Genomic DNA, 24,015 nt, shown 5'->3' on the forward strand with positions numbered 1-24,015 from the left:
TAAAATTGTCACTTTTACAAAACAAAGATATTCAGTCCAAGAATGCCGGTCAGCATATTATGTATATCTGTTTACCTGATGTTCTTGGTGATTTGAGCTATGTGCTCTTTTTGCATCAGATATACGTTATGTGTAATTAAATTGGCCACTGCGTCAAGTTTAACGGTTCTGATGGTATAAGTGCATATGTTTCATTGCTACCCATGGCATTGAACAAAAGGGAATTCCAGTCCAGCTTTTCTATGTGTTTCAGACTAGTGGCAAATTCCAACCCCCACCAAGAAAATGATTGAAATGTAGTTCGTTTTGATCTGGACTTTGATCAAATTGTGCCTCCAAGCTGGCCAAACATAAGATGATTCCTTGGGTCCTTAGAGATGTCTTGCTCTGAGGAAACTGGAACTCTTCTAGCTTCTATAGATGAGTTAAATTAAGAAGATCTCCAGGTTTGACAGGAGAAATCTTGAAAGAGTTCCACCAGCTCAGAATGCAAAGATGAACTATTCAGAAAAATACAGTAGGACAAAGCTTTTTCCCAAAAGCACAACTCATAGATGAAGGTCCGTAAAACATCTGACCCACAAACATTTGCAGGGCTACCTTTTCCATGCCACCAAGCAGGAATTAATGGACTCCATAAAGAATCTACTGGCTCCATTTGGTTTGAATTCAGAACAAATATCTCCTCACTTAAAATATTAAGGTATGAGACACTACATACATGTTTTTTTATTATTAAAGTTGCATCCAACTTCATATCTTAAATAAAATGTGTTCTAAACCAATGTCTGCTTCATTGATTCTTTGCAAAAAAAAATCCATTGGCACTTCTATTGACAAAAGCAACAACAAAACTGGTGGAGGAGAAAAGCAGAGTTTGGTTTTTTTGCATGGAACATTGAAACATATTTCAACAAAGTGTTTGAGAGTAGGAGAATACTTTTAAGGAAGAATAACATGCTTGCTAGGTAAAGCTTCCCAGTTTGGCTTCTGTTGCCTTCCCCCCCCCCCCAGCATACCATCTATAATTAATATCTAACCCTGTTAATATATCTAGTTACAGGTAGGTAGCCGTGTTGGTCTGAGTCGAAGCAAAATAAAAAAATTCCTTCAGTAGCACCTTAAAGACCAACTAAGTTTATATTTTGGTATGAGCTTCTTCAGATACACTAGAAACAGAAGTGTCAGACCCTATATATATACAGAGGGTCCCACCCACCCCCACCACCCTCTGTATATATATAGGGTCTGACACTTCTGTTTCTAGTGTATCTGAAGAAGTGTGCATGCACACGAAAGCTCATACCAAAATATAAACTTAGTTGGTCTTTAAGGTGCTACTGAAGGAATCCTGTTAATATATGACTACCCATTTTTCCTTTGTTCCTGTTCTCCACCTACCAAGGAACCTGTGTGTTTTGCCTAAGGATGGAGAAAGAACTGAGTAACAGCTGATGGTTTTACTTCTAGAGGTGTTCCTTTATCCCAGAAAACTTTCCTGATACCTACCTACGTAGCACCGCCCACTGCCACATTGGAAGGTCTGCTACCTCTTCCCACAGTCTACCTTAAGACTCTTACCCAGAGGCAAACACAGCTGGCTTGAACACCAGACAAGATGTGTGCGTTTTTTCCTCCCCACCCTTGCTTTTTCTTTACCACCTTGCCTGATGAACAGTTCCGGAGAACTCAAAAGCTTGCACACTATTGCAAGACATTTTGGTTGGCCTAATAAAAACAATATCTGAATGTGGATTTCAGGGTGCTTGTTTTTATGTGGGAACTCTAAACAAATGCTTTCATGTTTGAAATTTATAGTGTGCTTGGCATTGTTTTAAGAAACATAATGCACCCTTCTTATCCTAATTAGTCCCTAATTATGTTTCCATCTTCTGTCTTTTTTATTTACACATGCACATAAATTTGTTGGACATGGAATCAACTCAAATGCATGTTTCAAGAGCAACACAGGGCTAGGAAATGTACCAGTATGCTTTTTTCCCCATTATCCCATAACAGGCTTGATTCTTGCATCTCTCACTCTTCAGAAGCACAATGGAGAAGGGACAGTTGGCTGTTGGGAGTAATGGATAAATGGCGTTAGTGAGTGGGCTCCTAGAGTTTCTAGCGTCCATCTTCACATCTGCTGAAGATTTGAATCTGATGAAAAATTGTGGAGAAGTCAAAAGTTTGCTCATGACTTTGTGACAATTTGGTTGATCCCATCCAAGATAGTACTTTGTTGTTGTTTTGTGGAATCCCTACAACACATAAAATGCACAAACAGAACTAGCTATTTTTGTCTAATTTCCTGTGAAAGTGTACCTTGATCTGTCCCTCCTTTCATGAAAGGCAAGACCTATTTTTAAACAAACGAAAAAGACTTTTTAAGAAGTTTTCACTCACAATGTCATTATAAGCTTGTAACTTGTATCATTGTGCTTCAGTTAGTTGTGCATGAGGGAAGAAAGGTGGGGAATAGTGCGCCCAGGATATTAGGATACCATACAGTACCCAGAATGCATGCAGTTGGACGTCATAGCAAGTGAGTACCCTCATGTTTGTGCACAGTGCCTGGCTTTGAATACATCTCCGGCTGTAGATCTTACAAACATGCCTTACCTGAAGTTAATCCATTTAAATTGTCACATTTTGAAATGTTTTAAGGTGCAAAAAAAAATGCTCTGCATTCAGAAAATTATCACAGTAGGTTGTGGATTGAGATAGAACCTTTCTTCCTGCTGTGTTAACATTTATTTATTCCTCTCACCAGTAAACACAGAAAATTTATCTTGCAAGTGAAGTCTGAAGCAGTTCAGTCCATTCTCCCACCTCATTCTGTTGATTGTGTAGGCCAGTGCTGAGTTGCAATCAAATATATGCATTACTGTGTTAATCAGAGGATGTGCCGTCACAATGACTACAGTTCTTGAAGAAAGCTGATTAAGCGATGAATCTCACCAGGTAGCTTTAGACAAGTTGTTGTAATGAGGTCATTGTAAGATGAATGTGAGCTGTGTAGAATGATAACAGCTAATGTTCAGCACATAAAGATAACTTCCAGAAATGATGTTATCCATGATTCATGGGGGGCGGGGAGCTGCTGGGAGAAAAATAAACCAAAAAGGGTATTTTTTGTTGTTGTTGCTTAAGTCTTTTTCTGAATTTCTGAATAGTTTTCCACATTTTTGCTAATACAAATTCCAGGATTGGGCAGATTTCAGCTTCCAAAAGAACGTTCAAAAACCGGAACACTCACTTCCAGGATTCGATCGTTCGAGAGCCGAAATGTATGAGTACCAAGGCATTTGACAACCAAGGTACGACTGTAAAAGGACAGGATCATTGGTGTTAGAAGATGTTGGTTATCACTCAGCTGTCACTCAGTATTAGAAGGACATCTAAAGGTAAAGGGATCCCTGACAGTTAATTCCAGTCCCGAACGACTCTGGGGTTGCGGTGCTCTACTTTTGCCTTTATTCAGTTTTGCAAGAAAATGCCCTATTAGAACACACTCATAACTTTATAAAAATAAAATAAAAAGTTCAAGGTTCATTTGGCATCGTGGAAAATAACAAGACAAAAACTTGAGGTGCTGGCTTAATTGAGCACACCTGTTCCAGTAACTTGTGGTTCCTACTGTTGGAAGAAATAGAGAAGAAAGTACACTCTCAACCTCTAATCAAAGTGAGGGGCAGGGAAAGAGAACCAAGAGTTCTCTGCCACCTGCATGACACTAAGCTCTTTGGGAGTCCTGAGTTCTAAAAGCCTGTACTGCTTTAGCCACAGTCCAGATCAGGGGTTGTGTCTACTATGAAACTAATGAAGCTTAAGCTACAGGGTCCCTAATCCCAGAGGGGTCCAGAAATGACTTTAGTTCACATCGCTTAAAATTTTGGGATCTGTCTTGGACACATGTGGGATCTATGTAAACCACTTAGGAGTCTACATCCAATAAAGCAGTTTGAAAGTTTTGTTAAATAAAATAAATAATAAATGTAGGTTGTCTATAGAAGCAAGTGACTATGAGGGATCAGGTGAACTTTGAGCAGACCTGAGCTGATTTATGTCTGAGTTCAACTGAAAAGACTTTTGTCTCTGGCCAGCACCATACCTGCCAAGTCTCCCGCTGAAAAATGCGGGATCAGCAGCGGCGTGGCACCGGAAGGTGCGTAGAAGCAACTTCCGGGGCTGCTCTTCCCATGTGTGCACACCGGAAAGCGGGCAGAGCGGCACCGGAAGTCACTTCTACGCATGCCCGGCGACCATCTTGCGTAGAAGTGACCTCCAGTGCTGCTCTGCCCAATTTCCGGTGCCCACACATGGGAAGAGCGGCACCCAAAATGGAGGCTCCCTGGCAGGTAGGAAATCTGGGGGATTTCCGGGATTTTTCTCCGTTCGGGAGAACAGTGGGAAACAGATTTAAATCCAGGGGTTTCCCGCAAAAAAACGGGATACTTGGCAGCTAAGACCAGCATGTAAATTCTGGCTAAATCCCTTTAGCCATTGGTGAGCACCCATGAAGAATACAAGTCTGCCTTCAGAAAATATTTCTTTTTTTCTGAAATTACTCTCAGCCTAAAATTGCCTGATTAAAAAAAAAGACTTGAGATCCAATGCTAGCTTCCTCTTGCAAGAATGCTTTTTGATTCAGCAAAGGGGAAGAGATTCTCACCTGCTCCCTTCCTTTTGCTAGTTCTAGAGCAGAGATAGTCAACCTAAGGCCCGTGGGCCGGATGCGGCCCAATCGCCTTCTAAATCCAGTCCGCGGACAGTCTGGGAATCAGCGTGTTTTTACATGAGTAGAATGTGTCCTTATATTTAAAAAGCATCTCTGGGTTATTTGTGGTGTTTTTACATGAGTAGAACGTGTCCTTTTATTTAAAATGCATCTCTGGGTTATTTGTGGGGCATAGGAATTCGTTCATTTTTTTTCTTCAAAATATAGTCCGGCCCACTACATGGTCTGAGGGATGGTGCACCGGCCCACAGCTGAAAAAGGTTGCTGACCTCTGTTCTAGAGTGTTCATATGCCCTTTTTTTAATGGCAGAGTCCAATATTGAGCAAGAAAATGACCTCATGGTGGCTCTTCAACCTCAAAGATGATTTTGTGAGATGGTTTTATGCTGAATCTAAGGGGGCAGGAATTTCTGTGACTTACTCATAGCCTCTTGCATAGCTGACAAAAGCTTTCAGCCTTGGTTCCCATCCCTCTGATTGATTGCAACCTGAATTCTGAGTCACTTTTTCCAAGTTCGTCTTCATTTCAAGTCTATAAAATTGACCGTGGCTAATCAAATTATTTTAATTGTGACAGAAAGGGAGGGCAGTCTCATTGCTGGTGAGCTAAGTATATTAGTAACCACACCTGGGTGGGTGGGGCTAGGGTAAAAAGCTCTCATGAAAGGAGACTGCGGAGACACGTGGTTAAGGCAGACATAACTACCTATTGTGTGTTAGGCTTGACGCATCTTGCGGGTGGAGCTGAACAAATTTCCCCCTCCAGTCACACTCTTCAATGTAACACTGAAATGAAGGTTCTTGATAAAGAGTGCCAGAAGAACAGAGACTCCGTCAAGAGGCCGTAGCAGGTTTTTGGAATGAAAAGTCAGTTGAAATATCAAGTCACCGCACGTATTTGATCCTCGGCATGCTCTTTCAATAAACTTGTATTGGAAGACCGTTAAGTCCATTTTGCTTTTCTTGTCCCTCTTACTTGGTTTATGGATCGCCAACACGTAGCACTTTTATCATTTAATCTTCGTTGGTTCTGCTTTATCACCCCCTTTTTCCTGTCCCAACTATTTTCCTTCTGGCAATACTGGTAATGTTTTTCAAGTTGCAGTACAGTACAATGTTTTGCCAATCTGCATAAATAGGGTGCAGGTCTCTAAAGGCCTCACAGTTGTCCTCAAACCTGTGTATATATTTGGTTGTATGGTCCAGCATTCCTTTACCCGAAGACTCAAGGATACTTGTCTGTTGTTTAGTCATGTCCGACTCTTCGTGACCCCATGGACCATAGCACACCAGGCACTCCTGTCTTCCACTGCCTCTCACAGTATCAAGGATACTAACAATGCTAACATCAAGGATGCTAACAATGGATTTATGGAAGGAAATAGAATAATAGAAGGAAATGTGTTCTTGTAAACCACTTAGAGGTTTTACAACAATCAAGCAGCATAGAAATAAAAAATGAGCATGGTTTGTGGTCTTGTGACACACTTGTGGATATCTGTACTTTTGCTTTTCCCCAGGAAGCCTTTGGAACAACCCTCTAGTTCCAATACCTATTGTAACTAAGTTGAAGTAGTCATAATTGAAATAATAATTGTGTATCTTTCCCATCTTCAGCCTAGCTTCCATGGACTACTTCAGCTTCCTTTATTGTTTCTCTGTGTCCAATTTTAGATTGCAAGTCCAATGGTACAGAGACCTATTGAACCCCTGGAAAATGTCATGTGCATTTGATGCTATAGAAATGAACAACTACAATAGTACATATGATACATAATTACTGAACTCGTCACATTTTTTACAGCTGTGTTTTTGAATCATCCCATTCTTCGTATCAAAAAAAGCACAGCCAAGCTGTATTGTATGATTTTGTATGTGTTTCCCATTTGTTCTCCACTATCATGCTGTTTATTTTCCTCTGCAGCTGCTCAACCTTTGTAATCTTGCACGTAAATCATCTTTAATTAGATTGTAGCATGTATCTGGGGTGTATCAGCAAACTTAACAATATAAATAGAATTATCACTGGCACCTTCTTGTCCAAAGGCTAGGTTCCTGTCTGGTGGAGAAGGGGGGATTATTTTAGCTGCACAATATCATTTACTGAGTGGCACTAGGCTGGTTTAGCTTCATCCTTCAGTGTGTGTCTAATTTGTATTAAATTAATTTTTCAGTCCTAAAGCAAAATAAGTAGCTTATTTTTGTTGTGCTCCTATGGCATATCTTTGTAATTCATTAGCAAATACAGGAACACAGAATGGTTGCTCCTCTCTGTAGCCAAATATACCCTGTTTCTCATATTTTAAGACATACCCATAAAATAAGCCATAGCATGATTTTTAAGCATTCGAGGAATATAAGCCATACCCCGAAAATAAGGCATAGGGTATTACTAGGGCACACAAGTGTAAACACTTTTTAAAGACTATGAATCCTTTGCACACTTACTTGAGAATAAGCTCAACTGAACTCAGTGATACTTCTGAATCAACATAGGATTGTGCTGTAGGTTCAGTCACAAGGGGAACTTGGAAAGCAGCCTTATATCAAATTAGACCATTAGTCTACCTAGTTCACTACTGTCTACCTAGTTCACAGCCATACCTGAAGACACCATGAACCTTTGCCTACAAAGCAAGTCTCTACCCCTGAGCTATTGGGGGAAATCTAAACATGTGCTTAACTATCCCAGTAAGATCTATGTTATGAATGAGTGGACCAAGCCTTTACTTTTCTAAGTTTCCAGAGTTAATCTGTTAATAATCATGTTAATCTGTTGCAGCAAAAAACAACAAAACGTCTTACGGCACCTTAAAGACCAACAAATTCATTTATTATTTTATATAAATTTGCATGCCATTTCCCCATATAAACATGCTCAAAGTAGCTCACAGCAGAACAAAATTGCAAATCAATACAGCATTACAAATACCAAATCAAAACACAACAGCGCAACAAATAACTCGACATGATTATATGAACACGATAACATTTTAAAGCCGTAATAAAAAATCAGTTGTTACAACATAGCAATTAAAGACCTATGATAAACATTCCAGTGCAACTGCATGTTGTCACCAATAATATCACCAACAGCCAGTGCATGGCAGTACTGTATGAAATGGTGCAAAAACTAACATGTAAGTGTACTAAGTACATTATGGCATAAGCTTTCTTGAACTTCAGCCTACTTCATGCTTCTGATGCCGTTGACTAGAGTCCATGAAAGCTTATGCCATAATAATTTTGTTAGTCCATAAGGTGCTGTGATGTTTGTTTGTTTTTTTACTTTCGTGTTGTTGTTTTTAAGGAAAAGATGAGTTTGGTTCTTTGTCATTTTCTCTGCTTGGTCTTTTTCTAGTCCATTTTCACCACACTGTTTTTTGGTATTTGGTTACGGCTTCCTACTCAGTTTGTGAGTCAGCCTAAACAGTCTGACATGTGTGCAGATTTTCCACTCCACCATGCTTCCTGTTTCAGCAACACATTTAACCCAATAGCAGACATAAAAGGGGAAGGGGGTGATAAGGAGGAGGGTGGCATCTATTCTGTGTATCTTACACACACGGACACAACCGTCAGAAGTCTGAAGCGTTGCCCACAAGGAAGTATTACAGAAATAAATGCTTCAGTCAAGTCCGAATGTTCGGTGCAGTTGACATACAAAGGCAATAGTCGTGGAGGTGACTATACACTCTGCACATTTCTCAGCTGCAAAATTCAAACCGGTTAAGGCTCCTGACAAAGGCAGAAAAACACATGGCAGCTTTGCAAACCGAGAGCGGAACACCAGAAGTAAGCAATAAGCGTAGCCAAATTGCATTGCGCTTGTGGCAATGAAGCTTCTGACGGGTTATTAGTGGTTATTAGCTGGAGCAGGTGACAACATTCCAGCTGTCCAGGCACTTAAAGCTGTTGGAATATTCAGAGGAGGAACAGGCTTTAAAGAAACCTCAAAGTGCTTCAGGCCAGGACGGCCTGTACACTCTGATGTGCGTGGGAAGACAGAAGTTCTAGGGAATCTGGCCAAGAGGCAAGTTGGCAGAAGTGGGTGACATGAAATGGTCTGAACATTCGGAGAGCTGAGGAAACCGTAGTGAGAGTAGAGGGAAAGCATTACCCAGGGTCCTAGGAACAGGAGGGGTTGTTTGTTGTTGGCAAGAAGGAAGTTGGCAGGGAAAGGGGTGCTCTTTTCAACCATTTTAGTGTTTTGCTGTGTTTGTGTCGGATTTTATATTTGATGCACCCTGCCCTGGGGGCACTTGCATGATGAAAGGAAGGCTGGAAGGCTGCAGAATTACCAGGTCTTATGGTCTAGAAGACCAACCATACTCAATCTGGTGCCCTCCTACTATCTCAACTATAGCTCCCCTTATCCCTGAACATTCTACATGCTGGCTAAGCTGATGGGAGGTGTAGTCAAAACATCTGGAGTCACCAGATTGGGAAAGGCTGGTCTAGATCCTTAAAAAAATCTATTTCTTTGAGAGCTACAAATAAGACAAATTCTGCCGTTGCTGTCCTGTTGTGGCTAAACCTGTGACGAGGGCCCCAAAGCAGAAGTACAGAGGAGTAGAAGCTGAATTGCACAAGCTTTATTTCAACTGATTGGCAAAGCCCTTGGTTTCAGGCTTCTAAAATTAAGTAGTAGGCCACAAATGTTCAATGTGCAATAATAGTATGGCATTACTATTGTGTATATTGCACTATAGTGTATATTTCACATTTATCTCTTAGATCATATTTTCATTCCAGGTATGGTTCCCCCCCCCCAATTTATCCTTGCAACAACCCTGTGGAGTAGGTTACTACGACAAATACTGACTTGTTCATCCGACAGGTATTAACTTGGTTTTGATCTGACAGTCCTCTTCAGTGGAAAGCTCTTGCAGGAATGATGAGTAGCATGACAGAACATGAGGGGAGGGAGTGCTACATATGTGGGAGGGAGAAGGAAGGGAAATATGGGAGATCAGAGGATAATGTGTCCCGTAATGGACACACACACCCAAACCAAAATCCTTTTTTCAAAAAAAAAAAAGTGTATGTGTTATTTGCGCTGCTTAATAGTGTCAAGAGACACAAAGGTCCAGCTAGTCCACAGAATTGTAAGAGAGACTTGCAAAAACTCTTCATACACAAATGACTATAAAGAAATGTTGTGTTACCATTTTGTAGGGGAGGAGATGATAGCAGGTTTTGCAGCTGTGAAGCTGATTCGTATTGTTTTCTGTTGGGGCGACTGAGTATTTGACACTTGGAAGTTCAGGATTTTATATATACAGTTGTACTGTACCTTGGTTCTCAAACGCCTTGGTACTTGAACAACTTGGAACTCAAACACTGCAAACCCGGAAGTAAGTGTTTTGGTTTGCGAACTTTTTTCGGAAGCCGAACGTGCTCCGTTTTGGGTGTTATGCTTCCGATTTGAGTACCACACTTCCGTTTTGAGTGTTACGCTGAGGTCTGTTTTTGCTATTTGTTTTGCATTTTTGTTTTTGTGGCTGTTTTTTGTTTTTGTGACTGTGTGGAACCCAGTTCAGCTATTGATTGATTGATTGTGTGACTGCAGTACATTGTTTATTGCTTTCATTTATGGATCGGTGGTCACATTAGATAGTATAATTCATGTTAAATTGCTGTTTTAGGGGTTGTTTTTAAAAGTCTGGAACAGATTAATCTATTTTGCATTACTTTCTATGGGAAAGCGCACCTTGGTTTTGGAACGCTTTGGTTTTGGAACGGACTTCCAGAACGGATTACGTTTGAGAACCAAGGTACCACTGTATATACACACACAATTGATCAGATCAGCTTTGGTGGGGAGGTGAGAATTGAAGAGGGATGCCACTCCCATTCTTCATCATAACTTCTTGTTGCATCACCCCTAGCATTGCCTCTGGAAGGACTACCAGCAGAGCACAGTGCATAGTAGGTCCTGCTTCTGCAGTGCACGCCATGTTTGTTTTGGCTTCCATCTCTTAGAACCAGTTTCCTGCATGCAGGTAGTGAAGCCAGTCTCCTCCTCCCATCCCCACCCCCACTAATAATCCCCTCTCACAGCAGCCAGAGAACTTCCTGAACTGGTAAATATATATCTCGATAGCGATAATGCTTACTAAAGCTAGGCATGATCCAGCCAAAGTTAAGCACCTCTATGCCCCTTTTGTTTTCTCGGTCAGTACTTTGGTTTGCCTGATTTAAGCCATCCATATGTATTGTATGAGAGCTCTTATATGCAAGAGTGTTTTAGGATTTCTGTCACCTAGCTGTGAAAGAGATTTCTTGCCTATTTTTTTATTTCTGTAATTAAAGCTCAAAGACAGATAAACAGCATGGAATGACATTTGAAAATATCCAGAAGGCACACTGACTTCATTCAACAGTAACGTCCTATAGGAAAATAGAAGCATTACCTTTTTAATGTGAAACATGCCTCTTGTATGTGCCTTAGTTAATCCATTCAAATTGTTTTGCTCCCGCTAATGAAAACCCTTGAACCCAGTATGAGAAAGCAAAGGCTGTGGGCTGGGATTCCTTCTCCGATTAGGTTTAAAATGTGTTTGAGGCAGCAAACCTGGTTTTCACAGAGCAGAAACACCAGGGAAGCAAGCTTCTTTTAATCTGCACTTTGCATTAAATTTGATTCCATCCCTGGTATTAGTCACTATGGTTCCGAAGGTTTTAAAAATGAGATTCTGAGATGGAGAAAATGCTGACTTGTAATTCTATACATAAGAGCTGGCAAGGTTCTCCCAAGTAGTTGCAGAAAAATATTATCAAATGCAATTTTAAGCCAGGAACTTCCCTAGCAGAAATGCCAGGTTACTGTAAGAGTGAGTCATCCAGGCAGATGGTTACATTAAGCACATGCTTGTCTTAACTAGAAAAAAAATGTGATTAAGTGGACATGATACACTAAATTAGACTCAATGATGCGCTAAAAAAAAGTATTGGTTTCAGAATAAATACATAAAGCCAAATAGGCTATTGGGTCATCTTCATGCTATTTTTAGATTCATTTTAATATAAATTTCCTGTACGAGATGGCAATCTTGATGGACAATCTTGTGTGGTAGAACAGAAGAACTGCTTGCACTGAGTTGTTTAGAACTGTTTAAGTACTTGTATACTTGTCTCTAAATCTTCTGTGGCTTGCTGCAAAAGCTGCCGTTGTCCAATGTGCTCACCTCCTGCATTTCAGGAAGTAAACATGGGAAAGGGAGGGCCTAGAGCAGGGGTAGACAATGTGACACCCTCCAGATGCTGTGGACTGCAGCTCCCATCAGCCCTGAGCATTAGCCATGCTCACTGGGGCTGATGGGAATTGTAGTCCAAAACTTCTGGGTGGCCTTGGGTTGGAGAAAGCTGGTATGTATGACTGAACAAGCAAATACAAAACAGGTCCCAGTTTGATTCCAAAGCTGGTCATCCCAAGATGAGTCCAATACAAGTGATTCCTGCTCCCTGCAAAGCAGGTGCCAAACCATCACCGAATGCCCAATGATTCCACTTCTAGATGCAGACTGTCATGGTTCTCCTGCCCATTTGATTCACTCCCAATAGCTCCATCAGTGCAGTGGCAGCAAAGGAAGGTGTCTCAGCAACTGCCTCTGCCACAGCATAGCAGCGCAATTGCTGCAATGTGAGTTGAGAAAACTGCCTACCCGCTAGCCATCTCCTGTGCCAGCTTATATTATTCTTAGCTCTACCATAAATCAGAAGGACCTGCAGTGACAGATCTCATTAATAAAACAGAAAAATGTTAATAACAAACATGTTTGTTGCCTTATTTCTAATAAACATTATCCTTTCCTCTGCACATTCCGAAAAAAAGTGTTCAGCCTATCACACTGTTGCTAATAAAAGCAGGCAGCATACCAGAGTTCCATACTGGAATCATTAGCTGTTCAAGTCTTTCCACAAAAGACCTATGAGGATTATAAACCTACCAAACTGCTGTAGGTCTAATCCTCACCCAGAAAGAAACAAATGTTTAGCAATAATAGCAAAACTGATCTCCATAACAAATAGCCTCACCCCAGATAGAAATGATTAAGAAAAATAAGATAGGCTTGTACATGTTTAATGCTTTTTCTTTTCTTTTTGCAAGAGAACAGTACTTGTACAGTGACGCCTTCAACTCTGCGGCATAGGATGACAAGGCAAATTTCTGAGCTAGGAAGCAGAGGGGTGCTGGTGTTTTTTATTTTTTAATCAGATGGTTAATGGGTGGGAGTATATTTTTGTTTTATTGTTAGCATGCTGCCAATATTCTCTATTGCTTATTACGGGGGGGGGGGTTAAATTTTAATGTTTAATATGATTCTCCCCACCCCCTTTTTCTATGGTATAATGTATTTGTGTATGTTTTTCAGTGGAGACCTTCTAGGTGACAAGTGACTAATAAGCTTAATAAATAATTTAATCAAAGAAACAAATTTAGTTTTCATTAAAGACTCTCCACAGTTAACAGCTGTGTGACAGCCAGAAATCTGAATGCCTGTGAAATCACAACCAAAGCTGAGTTGATTGGGGGGGGGGGTTGTTTTTGTTTTTTGCTTACCCTACAATTGCTAAAGTACAGGCCCTTAGTCAGGGAGTGGGGTGGGGGAATTTAACCTTCCCAGTTTTCACACAGTGTGCCAAATTATTTTATGGCTGACTTCCTCAGATGCTATTCCCGGATACCTCTCTTGTACTTGGGATAAACAGATGACATCTGCACCATCTGGACTCATGGAAAATTGACCCTTTTCTTCACAGTAATAATAATAATAATTAATAATAATAATTTATTATTTATGCCCCGCCCATCTGGCTGGGCGGCTTCCAACAGAAAAATAAAACACAGTAATCTATTAAACATTAAACAGTAGAGTTTCCACTAGGATTTGAATGATTTCTACTCCACCACTAACCTAACCCGGCACTGTTCTGTTCAGCAAGAGGTAAGCTTCTGGACCCTCCCTCTCAATGCAACTACACAAGGAGCATTAAAATGCCACTGGGAAACAACTGCTATACTTATCTGCATCCTTCCAGTGATCACCTCGAAGAGCACACCACACAACTGTGAACTTAACTAATTTGACACGGGTCCATGATGGCAGAGTTAGCTGCATGTCAGCATTTGAAAGGTTGGCCTTGGTCTCTATTGCTTCCCAATGTAAGCAAGCTTTGAGATCAAGGACCTCTGGAAGCCTGTGTCATTTTCTCTAAAGGTTAGAGTTCTCACAGTAACCTTAATTCTCCAACTCCAGTTGGTTTGCAACACAATGGGGGCTTTGGATCTCTTAGATGGGCTCTATTGACTGCATCCTTGCTCAGCAGGGGTGGAGATAAATGATTCTTGTGCCAGGGCTGGCATCACTCATGTATCCAACCCAGAAAAACTTGTGTCTGGGATGTCAGCCAGGAGTTATTCAGCCTGACTTGATGGAAAACAACGAAGCCTTTAATACTGAACATTTAATAAAAAGAAGATCCTTTCAGCACTAACAAAAACTGCATTTCCTCTTGCTTTCTTCCTTTTGCTGTGTGTCATCCTCATCTAACTGTCATACACCATTACACTACAGACTACCAAGAAGGCACTTAGATGTGGTCTACGCAGAAGGAAGTCACAAGGCAGCACAATCTCTATTTGGAATCTAAGCTTCAAGCTTTGTTCACGAGGTTATTAAATGAAGCTTGTTGCCTTGGTGTGTGGTGTACAAACGTACATTTGCAAACTGTATGTTGAAACAACAACAGCTATCGGTAAATGTTTTTGCAAAAATGTGTGTATCAGTCAAAAATGCATAGAAAAATGTGTATTTTCGGAGAGATTTGCACAAAAATGCTGCTGACTTTTCATGCCCCCCCCTTTTTCTTATTCTTCCAAACAACAGTGGCAATATAGAGAGACCTAAAGGTTGGAACAATTAGGAATTGAGAGAAACCAAAGCTGACATATCCCTATATCTGAGCATCATGTAACAGAGCTGGTTTCAGAAGCATGTCAAGCTGCAAACCTGAGGGAGCCATTCTCATAATATTATACAACAGCAGAGCCACAGCTCAGTTTGGGCTCTACTCTATTTTCCATAATGATTAATCTAGCTGTGATGAAAATATCACAGGAACCTTCCTGCGGATTCCCAATGTGACTAATATTGATGCAACCTCTGTGGTAAAAGCTGCTGCTCTTCCTTTTGTAAATTATTCCAACGTCTTCACTGCAGTAATAGCTTTCTATTGCTATCACCTGAACAGGGAGAGAGCACCCTGCAGAAGACCAGTGGGAAGAGCGAGTTGTAACGGATTGACATGGTTTTGAAATATTTATTCCTACCTGGCTGGAAAAGAGTTAATCCACCTCCAGCCTGACTGACATAACATTCTGGTGGGGGTGGGACTGTTCCCAGTTTAAAAGGAGGGAGCAGCGGTTTTGTCAGTTGAGAAGAGGGAGTGGGGGTGGGTAGGTGTGAAGAAGAAAGTTGAGAGGCCAGGATAGTGGGGATCTAGATGAGGTTTAGGAAGGCTCGATGTTAAATGTTTAACAGAGATCATCTACAACCGAAATGCAGCTTATAAACACATGAAACGTTAAAGAAACAACTATGTTCTAAGGTTAATAAAATTCTTCTCTTTTATTCCAAGAAGTATCGTCAGTATTTTTCCAGCAAGGTATCGGGACCCACAGAAGTGGTAACTCATTAGAGGACAAAACTTACCTCAGGAAAAGAGGCAAAAGTTTGTGTCTTAGAGTAACACTGAGGAGGCTTAGAAAGATAACCTGGGGTGTCAACAAGTTGCCAGCGTGGAAAGGGCAAACTTTTGCAGTAGGGGGAATCAAGCTGGGAGAGACCCTTTACTGGTGGCAGGAGGTTATTCTATCAAACAGCCTAGAGGTTTTTTTTTTTATAACAGGCCACATGAGCTGGAAGGAGAGTCTCTTTACTTATAAACCCACAAGAATAAAGGGGTTTATTTGGAGGCGGTGGGAGAAGAGTGTGGGCGGCTCCACCTCTGGATTCCTGTGTCGCATTTTAGTAGTAGAAAGGGGTACTTTCGTCGCACGAGTCAATAATAATAACAACAACAACAATAATAATAATTTATTATTTATACCCCGCCCATCTGGCTGGGTTTCCCCAGCCACTCTGGCGGCTTCCAACAGAAAAATAAAACACAATAATCTATTAAACATTAAAAGCCTCCCTAAACAGGGCTGCCTTAACGTTTTCATGGCCCAGACCATTGGGCAGTTAATAGTTTGTGCTTTAAGATAGCCTTCCCCAACTTACTACCCTCCGGATGCTGCGATGGATGATGGGAAAGCTTGCTTTCATGATCCATGTTTTGGCCGACACCAGCTGAAACCTGGTTGCTGTGTTCTGAACCAGCTTCAGTTTCTGAAAACTCTTCAAACCCAATTTGAAATGTGTGTTTGTGTGACATGCTGCCAGTTCCTCCTGGGGGGACATAGTCACCTTGTATCCTTCTTTGCATACCCATGCTCTCTTTTTATAGCTCTCAGGACTTCCGAAAGAACTCTGGGGCTGCCATCACTGTCCCCTTATTCCTGAAGTCTTGCCAGGAACCTCATCCCTGTCTAGTGCGACATCTGGGCCTTTGACCAGAAGAGGCAGCACCTCACAGCCATCTTTGCTCCCTTGCTGTGTTCTCATGTTGTCCCAAATGCTGGGGCAACAAGACTTTGCTTGCTGCTGGGTGGGACATGGGTCTTCTTCAACAACTATGTGGAGTGGCTTGGTTTGAGTATCAGCAGAGAGTCCCTGACAGTATGTTACGGAAACCCAATGTTGAAGTTATCAGAGCATGGCCCAGTACTCAAGTCATTATTATTTAAGACTGCCTGCAGCTGATGCACTAAGAAATCTGGGACTTCTGACCACAGATGGCACTTGCACCAAGTACCAGAGTTTGGCCCAGGAAAATTCATGTGTATCAGCCTGATGAGTACAGAGGGCAAGTGGTCTAATTGGCACAATTTGAAGGTATGGCTAAGGCAACAGGGGAGCTGAGTAGGGGAGGGGTTTATGAAGCTTCTGTCTCCCCTTTTCCAGGTCTCTTTCCAACCAATGAGACCCTTGATATATCAGTTAGCTCTCTACCTTGTATATACCATCATTAAATGCCAGTAGTCATTTAATCACCAGTAAAACATTGAACATCCTGGATCCTCTCTTGCATGAGGGAAATGATCTTGCTTGTTTAATGAGAACTGGCTCAAAGAACCACAAATTCCTACGATGTCCAGTCTTTGAAGACTGGATCACTTTGAAGTGGTAAGTAGGTGCATGATGATGACGATGATGATATCATTTTTATCTCAAGTATAATGAAAAGGTCTCCTAAAATGTATGTATCAGTCAGAATCTGTCTGGATTGGACTGGCTTAGTCAGGAGAATTTGTTTGGGAATGGCTGCCCTAGTCAGGAGAATGGAGATACTGGCTCTGGTAAAATTGGAATTAGAGAGATAGCATGTTGGAAAAGCAACAATCTTGTATACTCATCAGGGTTTCTGATCAGCTATCTGTGTATTTGTCCTTGCTTTGTCCTCAGTTTAACCTTTTACATGTTCAGGTGGACACTTGAACACATCTTGTGTGTTAAGCTGAGTGATTTTCTCAAGAATACTTGTGTTCTAATGCGGCTGAGGGATTGCATAGATTAGTACGTTTCCAAGCACAATTCAAAGTGTTGGTGCTGACCTTTAAAGCCCTAAACGGCCTCGGCCCTATATACCTGAAGGAGTGTCTCCACCCGCATTGCTCAGCCCGGACACTGAGATCCAGCGCCGAGGGCCTTCTGGTGGTTCTCTCACTGCGAGAAGCAAAGCTACAGGGAATCAGACAGAGGGCCTTCTCGGTAGTGGCGCCCGCCCTGTGGAATGCCCTTCCATCGGAGGTCAAGGAGATAAACAACTACCTGACATTTAGAAAACACCTAAAGGCAGCCCTGTTTAGGGAAGTTTTTAATCTGTGATATTTTAATGTATTTTGGTATTTGTTGGAAGCCGCCCAGAGTGGTGGGGGAAACCCAGCCAGATGGGCAGGGTAAAGGTAAAGGGACCCCTGACTATTAGGTCCAGTCATGACCGACTCTGGGGTTGCGCGCTCATCTTGCATTATTGGCCGAGGAAGCCGGCGTACAGCTTCCAGGTCATGTGGCCAGCATGACAAAGCCGCTTCTAGAAAACCAGAGCAGCACATGGAAACGCCGTTTGCCTTCCCGTTGTAGCGGTTCCTATTTATCTACTTGCATTTTGACATGCTTTCGAACTGCTAGGTTGGCAGGAGCTGGGACCGAGCAACGGGAGCTCACCCCGTCACAGGGATTTGAACCGCCGACCTTCTGATCAGCAAGCCCTAGGCTCAGTGGTTTAACCCACAGTGCCACCCGGGGTATTTATATTATTATAAATAATAAATAATAATAATAGTGCTGTGCTGAATTCTGTCCTCCCATTTCCCCAAAGTTTCCTTCTCCTGTAAAAAAAAAACTGCTTTATTCTCAGGGACCTTTAGAATTGTTAAAAATTTTCTGAGTGGGTGTGAGGTTTCAAGTTTCTCTTATTGTGAGGCAGCTGTGGGAGTGGCGTGTGTGCCTTTCTTTCCAGTGAACAACTCTGAAGGCCCTTTGCTGCCCACACTTTCTGATCTGAAAAAGTCATATGAGAATAAAGTGCCCCAAGGTATCTTCCCTTGGGTTTTAATTGAAGCGTGGGCACCTAAGGAAGGCTGCAGAGTGCAGACTACTGGCAAGATTATTTGTGGAATGAAAGAAGGGGCACTCTCAAACACCTTAGCCACCTAAAGAGTAAGGTAATCTTAGCAATAACAAAAACCCTCCACCCCAGCTATGAGAATTTAGCTGAAACTTTCTCTCCCTTTTGATCATTATTGAATGTGTTTCTTTTTTCTGGGTACATGGTGAGAACATGGTCAGAAAAAAAAAAACCACAGGAGAAATATTCAACATCACACTAGTTAAGAATGTAAGAAGAGCCGGCTGGGTTGGGCCAAAGGCACATCTAGCCAAACATCCAGTGGTCTGGGGATCAGAAATCTAATTTGATACATAATTTGATTCCTTAAGGGGTAAATTTGAGCCATATAAAAATAACAGTTTCACAACTGAGGATATTTCCATATATTCCTAATTGTGGGTGTGCAGTATTACATTCAGATCCCAATGAGATATATGACAAGTGTGGAAACCCCCCCCTCTCTCTTGAGTACAATTTCCTTTGCTTTGTAAGTTGAACAGGGCAAAATTTCTACCATATCTTGATCAAAATGCACTAGAGCTACCAGGAGTAAACATTTGCTTTGGGTGCTAGCCTATAGAATTCCAGTTAGCCATCCCTGTTAGGATATATAGCAGCCTTCCCCAACCTGGTGCCCTTCAGATGTTTTGGGCTACAACTCTCATCAGCCTCAGCAAGCATGGCCAATGGCCAGGGATGACGGGCATTTTAGACTAAAATGTTTGAAAGGCAACCGGTCGGGGAAGACTGGTATACAATATGCAAGTCCACTAATAATTTTAATAATCAGAAATTGTGAAAGAAGCTGTGTCATCACTGAGTAGGTCATGAATGGGCTTGGCAACCGAAGGGTCCCAACCCCCTGAGCTTTAAGAAAATTGTTAACTTGCTACGGCACATTTATGCACTTAATGCCATTGCTTATAATTAATCTGGCAGACTTTTAAGCAGAGTCACTCCCCTGGCATTCAGATGGATTACGCTGCTGCTTTTGGCTTCACTCAAATATATGCAGTTGAATTTACTGTACACAAAGCTCAGGTTTCTAAGAGATGCATAATTTACGGTGAAGCCTGTTAAAAAATTGGTTTGCCCTTAAGGCAAAAACAAGGAAGAGAGGCAAACTCCTCGCTCCCCGCAGATTCTAGGGCAATCCTTCAGGGACTTAAAATAGAAACATAAAATCAGCATTGCAACTTTATCGAGATTTGTGTTATTCTGGGACTGAGAAGCCACATACAATCAAACCTTGGCTCCCAAAAACCTCCGTTTTGGAACGCTTTGGCTCCCGAACACCGAAAACCCAGAAGTAAGTGTTCCAGTTTTCGAACATTTTTTTTTGGAAGCCAAACATCCGATGTGGCTTCTTCTTGAGTGCAGGAAGCTCCTGCAGCCAATTGGAAGCCACGCCTTGGTTGCTGAACATTTCGGAAGCTGAACGGGCATCCGGAACAGATTACATTCCACAACCGAAGTTTGGCTGTATGGTGTATTAAACGGTGTTTCCAGTTTTATAGTAGTCATTTCTTAGCTGCCGATAGTTCTATTTTTTCTAGAAAAAGAGGTGCTCACCATGAAGACCTCCCTTGTTCTCTTAGAATAGCAATGGCTCCCACCTGAGAGGTGCTGGAACTGAGTTCTGGCTGGGAAAAAAACCCTGCCTGCTGCTAACAAATATAAATGTATTTATTTTGCCAAATTTATTGGAAATTTTGTGTGACCAGGTACAAAGGACAGGATTCCCATTCCTTCAGTAATTATGCAGCAGCTCTCTCCACTGAGATTTCTTTTGCAACAGTTCAGGCACCTGGCTCTTCGTATCTGGGCACCCTACTGAACAGGAAGCAGATAGTTATGGGCAGTCTTGCCACGAAGAGATGTGGAAAGTAGAGTCCCCCAAGGATCAATACTAGCACGTGTGCTTTTTGACTTGTTCATTAGTGATCTAGAGAAGAGTGAGCAGTGACATTTGCTGATGACGCTAAATTGTTCAGTGTTATCAAAACAGAAGGAACTGCAAAACGATTTCTCCAAACTGGGTGGATGGGCAGTAAAATGGTAGATGTAATTCAGTGCAAGCAAGTGTAAAGTGACGCACATGGGGTTAAAAAAAAAGTCTTAATTTCACTTATACATTCAATGGTGTGGCTGAGATCTTGTGGTGGTTGTGGATGGCTCAGCTGTAAAGATTGTGAATTTGAATGTTAAGGATCATTATGAAAGGGATGGGAAATAAAACAGCCAGTGTTATAAAGCTTCCTTCAGTAGCACCTTAAAGACCAACTAAGTTTTTATTTTGGTATGAGCTTTCGTGTGCATGCACACTTCTTCAGATACACACATTCAGATACAATTTTTTTTATTTTGCTTCGACTCAGACCAACACGGCTACCTACCTGTTATAAAGCTGTTATATAAAGCAACGGTGTGATTTTATAGTTCTGGTTACCTCACCTCACCCCAGAAAGGAGATTGTAGAGAAGGTTCAGAAAAGGACAACCAAAATGATCAAAGGGGTGGGGCAACTGCCCCATGAGGAAAAGCTAAACAGGCTAAGCTTTTCAGCTTAGAAAAATGGTGAGTTGGGGAGGTCATGACAGAGACATATAAGATTATGCAGTGCGATTAAAGGAAATGTTTCTCTATCTCTCACAGCACTAGAACTCAGGAACATACAACAAAGCTGAATGTTGGAACATGGGAGATTCAGGACAGAGCAGAACTTTGCCACACAGTGCATAGTTGGGTTCATGAGATGTAGCGATGGCCACCAACTTGAAGGGGTAAAGTCAAAGTTATGAAGGAGTTGGCTTTCAAAGGCTACTAGCCATGATAACGATATTCTGCCTCTACTTTAGGAGCCAATGGGAAGAGTGCTCAAGTCCTATCTGTGAGCTTCTCATAGACTGCTGGTTGGCCACTGTGAGGACAGGATGTTGGATTAGATGGGCCTTTAGCCAGATCCAGGAGGGCTCTTACGTGCTTAGAAGAGAGAAATTGAATCAACCATATCTGGTTCTTAGATTCATCAGCATTGGATCCATTAGCTTCCTTCTTCCTTCTATAACAATGCTTTATTCATTCATTCATTTCATAAAATTTATATACACCTAGACAATAACACACATCCCCAATAATGTGGGGAAGATAGAGAAAGTCTGAGAGATGCAGGTGATTTAATTCATGAGAATTAAACAAATGAGGATTTAATAACAAAAAGAGAGAGAATAATAAGTATAAGGCGGAAATTGTTGCACCTCTGATATGCTCTTATTTGATTCCTGGTCTACAGATTCTTTATGCCATTCTTATTGAACCCCAACAGCTCTTCAGTTCAGTGACGGAAACCCCCTTCTACCCCCTTCTATGTGGCGCCAATTGTTTACGTTCTGTTCACATGCATTGCTGCTGTTCATTTAGAAATGTTTCCACAATTCAGGTGCCTGGGTAATTTATTAGTGGGCGGTCTAACAGCTGTGCTTTCTGCAAGATTGCTCTGTCTGGTAGTGGAGAGAAATAGGTGGAAGCCCTCAGACTGTCTAACCCAGAGAATATGTTTCTTAAGAGACACTCAAGGGTTTGAAAGTGGCCCACACTTTCTTTACAGTATTTGAAAACAATGGGAAATACCTTGCAGAAATAAAAGGTGCTGCTGGTACAAGAATAAAATGCTATTTCTGCTCCAAATGCCTGAAGAACAGTCTGCTCTGAACATGTGATTTCTGCTTTGACAGTGTGTGGGGATGTGCACTGCATTTCCGCATGTTAACTTTTAACAAGAGCCATATTTTAAATTGAGCCAAGGTCAAAGGGTCAGCTAGAGCAACTGAGATTTCATGTGGAACTAGTCCCGTTCAAAGGGCTCCTCTTTCCTGACACTTGAAAAGCTTTTGCACGGACCTGTCTTATTCTGCACTTGAGCCAATCACTTGTACAAAACAGGTTCTTTACCCTCCTCCCCCAGCATAATCACCAGCACTTAAATTGGCCCGTAGACATCGTAGCAACGGGCCCCCATTTTGTATATCCCATTTTGTCTATCTTGGTCTGTAATGGGAGTCTACATACAGTGGGAAGGGAGAAGCAGGCAGGCAGAAAACAGCCATGTACTCCATCCTGAATGGCTAGAGGAACAGAGGTCTAAAAGTACCAAAAGTAAATAAGGGGGGGAGGTGTTGTTGTTGTTGTTGTTGTTCATTATTATCACTGTACATTACATAATTCTTCCAAAGCTCTGTTCCTATTCACGCTAGGGAAAATGAAGCTAAAGTGAGTCCTTTGCCTGTGTCTCTGCCCACATAAGAGAAAGCAGTTAATAAAGGCGGATTTGGGATTGGTTATACTTGAGACTAGAGAGAAAGGCGCCGGACTGGGCTGAAATAAGCCCCCATGCCAGGAGTTGCTTGTTCCTGTTTTATGAGAAACAACACAGGCCAATTTAGTGTACTGGCACGTTACCCAGTAGTTTTTTGGGGGCCATCAGAGACCAAAGAGTTAATCCTATTTACAATAACAAGTGCTGTGGGGACTTGGATAGCCTGCCTGGAGTTGGTCCAGACAGCTAATTAAAGCCCAGGCTGGAGGAAAGATGGAGAACCTTAATTATTGCTCATAAAACCAGAAGGAAGGAAATCGGGGGAAGAAAATGCATTACTGAGGAGGTGGGCATTGCCTTGTCAAAGTGCACCATTTAATCTGCTCTCATTTTCCTTTCCTTTTCTTTCTCTTGCTCTCCTCTGTCTTCGTCATGTACATTTCTCTTTGAGGTTCTCGTTTATTTCTCTCTGCCCCCTTTTCTCCTTATCGTTTCTTTCATTCTTGGGCATTAATTCTTCTTCCTCTTTTATTTTAGGTATTTCTTACATTATTACTTTCATTTTCTCTTTTCCCTTGGGTAAAGCATTCTTTTGTTTCATTTATGGGTAACCAGCATGTGAGCTTCAGTTAAAGCTGCAAGCTTTCACCGCTTGACACCTCTAATTATGGCTTTCAGGGAGGTTTTTTTTGTTCATTTGATAATGGCATTTTCCTTCCTGGGCCTCCATTAGCGATTGGGCCAGTCAACATGGATGTTTTTCTTATGTGCTATCCAAGAGAAACACCTGAACTAAATTTTCTTTCCAGGTTTGCAGAGCCCAAGCAGTAGCCAGAGGACTTCCCAGGCCTCCACAATATACAACAGAAATTGGCAACACATCCTGTCCCAGGTTCCAGCCAGAAAACCAGCAAGCACAATGAGCGCAGTAGTGGAATGGGAAGGGAAATATACACTGAGCCCAGTGGTGGGAGAAATAACTCCCACAATAATGACCTAATTATTGTTATGCCTGATCTATAAAGCGGTTTAACTCCCACCTTCTTTTGTGACTCAGGTTGCATACACAGCATACATTTAAAGCACATGTAAAGTATGTTCCCCAAAGAATCCTGGGAACTGTAGTTTGTTAAGGGTGCTGGGAATGGTTGCTCTGTGGTGGGTGAACAACAGTTCC

General features: G+C 41.7%; 1 protein-coding gene across 1 annotated transcript in view; it reads left to right on the forward strand.

Annotated features, from left to right (window-relative positions):
• The window catches only part of PDHX (pyruvate dehydrogenase complex component X), a 99,250-nt gene that overhangs the window by 49,534 nt on the left and 25,701 nt on the right, over positions 1 to 24,015 (forward strand). The gene's annotated exons all lie outside the window — the stretch shown is intronic.

This window comes from Zootoca vivipara, chromosome 1, assembly GCF_965207765.1.
Source record: "Zootoca vivipara chromosome 1, rZooViv2.hap1.1, whole genome shotgun sequence".
NCBI lineage: Eukaryota > Metazoa > Chordata > Lepidosauria > Squamata > Lacertidae > Zootoca > Zootoca vivipara.